Source organism: Pinus tabuliformis, chromosome 8 (genome assembly GCF_031772625.1).
Source record: "Pinus tabuliformis cultivar Carrire ecotype Pingquan chromosome 8, CPIR1, whole genome shotgun sequence".
NCBI classification, from domain to species: domain Eukaryota; kingdom Viridiplantae; phylum Streptophyta; class Pinopsida; order Pinales; family Pinaceae; genus Pinus; species Pinus tabuliformis.
The window spans coordinates 654,065,400-654,069,520 of record NC_142294.1 but is presented as its reverse complement, the minus strand read 5'-3'; positions in this window follow the sequence as shown (position 1 = coordinate 654,069,520).

Sequence of the window (4,121 nt, the reverse complement as noted above, 5' to 3'; positions counted from 1 at the left end):
GTCTTTGTGGCATCTTATGGTTGTCTTTGTCAAGAGACGTCTCCAATTATATGACGGTGACCCTCATCCTATTCTCGCATGGGAGATTTAAATATTTAAAATCATAATTATTTTCATCAAATTTAAATATGTAATTTATAATAATGTAATTTTATTATAAATGAACTATACATGATATTTTGTTATTAGTATAGAATATTTATATTTTTATTGGATACATATGAGTTAATTATATAAATTGAATTGAATGATTAATAAGTGTTAATGAGTTCTCATGGTTAAGTACTTTGTTAGTTGGTAGGTTACAGGGTAAGATCTCTTTGACGCCTTTGGGGTTAGTCCGGGTGTATGGGGATGGTGAATTTCAATTTCGACATCAGTTAGGCTGGGTGTATGGGGGAGATGTGGGTGAATTTCGATTTCAACCTCAACTGCCACATTTCAAATTTTATAAGAGTGATGAACTGCCTCACCTGGTGCCAGCTTGTCGGATTCCAAAATCTTTAAGCATATGAAATGAAATCCCTAAAACATAAATATCCCATCCCATCTCAATATAATTAGTATCTCGATATAATTAGTATAAGCGGGAAGCATTTGGGAGGTTGTACAGGTGAAGCGAAGCGAGGTGAGGCAAGGTGAGGCGAGGCTGGGCATCTTGTCCTTATGACAAGAAGGATAGGAAATGCATATGGAAATAAATGCATAGAGGAGCACTGGATTTGAGAGGAGCTACGCATTTGAGAGTGGGTGTACCTTCGCTTCCCTGATTATGCCTTTAGATTTGGTATTGTTCCATCTGGGAGCTTCACAATCTTCCCACCCATAACATTACCTGGAATTTAATTTGTGAGTTGGCTATCCAGGAGATTGGACATGGCTGGGCTTTTTAGGTTGGCAGAAGAAATCAGAGCAGAATTTGTCAAATGTTTTCACCTGTTTTCTGGTTTTTTTGGTTCTTTTCAAGCATGGACATGCTTAACTGGATAATTATTTTATCTATCTTTTTCTGGGTTTATGGTTTTTATTTTATTTTTGCATTTTTGTTTTGGCTTGGTTCTGGTTTTCTTTTTTTCAGGGGGAGAGGGACTGGAGATTGGCTCTAGTTGGTTGGGTTTAGGAGGGAGAGGAGTTTGGATCTAGTTGGTCGGTGTTAGGAGGGAGGATGATGATAAAGAGAAGAGAACGGGTTGATTTGCCTAGATTTTTTCCATGGATCACTTTTAAAAAAATGAAAAAAATAAAAAAAAAACTGAGAAGCATGCTTAAAAAACGATATGGTAAAACTTGATCCATAACCAAAAAGAGGAGTTGAGAAAGTTGAGGGTTTGTTTTTTGAATGTTAAATGTATTTTTCATATTTAAAAGCTTTAATTGAAAAAGTAGGCGATCGCACAACCTTTATTAGCATAGAGTTTTAATAAAAAATAAGTTACTTTAACAATTCACAACACTAGAAAAGTCAAAAAGCACAAACGCTTCTAATATTTTACATTATCAAAATTTTAAAAAACATAAAAATTAATTAAATAATAATTTTATTTAAAGTTATTATTATTATTAAAAAGAATTAATATATGATTAAGTATATATACATTTAAAAGACATAACAACATTATTTAACCATGAAAATTTACTATATTTTACTATAGAGATTCACCATCTTCAAGGGTTTGTTACAATACCATGGATATTCCATAGAGGTTAAAATCTCTCATTCTATAGAAGCTTTTGGGGACCAAAAGCCTTCAAAAATGGGGAGGTATGATTCAGATTGAATCATTATATTATTTATCATCTATCTCAATGCTCTCAGAGTGGAAAAAGTAGAGAAATCAGCTCACATGACCATTTTTACTTGTAAGATCCAATTTACATATGATCTAGGAATAGTTTGAGACATTAAACTACATTCTTGAGGGGTAAAACTTTGCCACATAAGTGCAACATCTTTTGGTGCTAGTCTACACACAAAGACATTTCCAATGGTTGCCATAAGAATTGTCTCAAATAGAGTCTGTATGCAAATGTTATGCCACTTGGAAGTTTACCTTCCTGTTTTGACCAACATAATTCGAGAGAATGTCATGTCAACACCCATTATTCATGGAAAATAGGCTAGCAATGCAACCATGTTGAAAAATACTCTAGAAACGTTAATATTGCAACTCTAGTTAAGAGTTGAAGGAGTCAAACCTAACCACTAGTAGGTTATTATGTTGTGTTATAATTGGGTCACTTGGAGGAAATGGGGTTCCATTCTATTCAAGTGCATTTTTGTTCCATAGATGAGCATAGTATTCGAGAACGGATAGGGAGAGATCAAACAAAGAGGATTTGTGCACTATAGAAACGCATGAGCCACAAGCCTCACTTCTTTGTACTTGCATCTATTTTCCATTTAGAGAAAGAGAGCAAAGCAACCTCACTTTCTAATTAGATTTCTCCTAAAAGGGTTTCTTGAGGTATATCTTGTGTTTATTTGTGGTTTGTCAGTTTTATTTCATTGTTCTCTATTTTCTACCTAATTATAATTTGTATGCATTCCCAATAGACAATAATTAACAGATCCATAAATCTAAGGACAAATAAATCCTCAGAATATACATTTAGTATTTAAAGCTTAATATTACCATATATGTTGTGACAAATTGTCTAATAGAATATCCATAATATTTTAGAGATCATTCCATAAATTAGAATAGTGACCATTAAATTTCTCAGTCTCAATTAAAACATTGCCATTTTAAATTTCCATATAGCAAAATTATGACCATTAAATTTCTCAATATCAACTCCTCTAAATAAGGTTGTAAAAACATCCACTTAAAAACATAACAAGGATTTGATAATTTTAAGCATCACTAGATGATAGTTTCAAACTTCAATAATCAAACTTCAATAAATATCCTCGAAATGTCAAATTTCACCTGCGGGCACAAAACAATTGAAGATATGTTGACATTGAAAGCAATTTTTTTTCAATTTAACACAGTGTAGTGAAGTGTAGTAAGTGCAATCATTTATGCATTTCGATCAAAACCCAAATCACAATGCTTCAAGGAAATAAAACACAAAGTGATTTAAGATAAACGTCACTTCCACAAAATGTAATGTGAATGACAGATACGCATTCCACAATCAACTAATCAAATCAATGAAATGGAAATACATTCCATGCAGCAAATAAATCAATGAAATGGGATTTACATTATAGAGTACGTGACTACCACATGTACCAATGTAACCATTATGCCTAAGAGTAAACGACAGGTCATTGTCGGTGTGGTAACTGAAACACATGGCAAAGCCCAGAGATTTCCTTCACTGTGTAACACATTCGAAATTTTCATGCTTTTAAATACAACGATAGTTAGAATTTTAATGAGAAGATTATGCAAGTCCATTTTCAAATATAGGAGATGTTGAAGAAGTGACAAAAATAGTATAATACCAGATATAATCAACACAAAATTGATAATTCATTTAATCTGGGAGATAAGTTTTCGTTACATATGAACCAAAAAAAGACTACAAGGTCTTGGTAAAAAGATCAAGGCTTTATAGTATGTCTCTTTTGAGGTACTTGAGAAGGCATGAGACAATTCCTATAGACTCTGTCTACCCACATACATGCACATTTACTTAATAGTGAACGTGGAAAATTTGGCACTGTATGAGCCTTTCATTTTGGATCAATAGGAAGAGCAAGTCTTATGTACCATGGAGGACTTAGCATTAGATGCTCAGGAAAAGATGGAAAAAAGGCTAAGTTTTGCAGAAGAAGTCTATAACTACAATATAGTGGTAGCATGGTCTTTGGTAGATTGGCTTCAAAAGATAACTTTTGGGAAAATAAAAATAGTACTCTAAGGAGAAGCTAGAGGAGAAATTTTCTCACCCCATTTAGTAAACATTTCAAGGACTAAAATCCTCCCTCAATGGGGATGTATGATCCAAATTGTATCATCATATTATTTTTCATCTATATTGGTACTTTCTAGGTGGAAAATTTTGAGGAATTGGCATGCACAACCTGTTTTAGTCATAGGTTCCAATTTGGAAACTTTGGGTCCATAACCTTTTGGAGCCATTTTGAGGCATCAAATGGTTATTTTTAG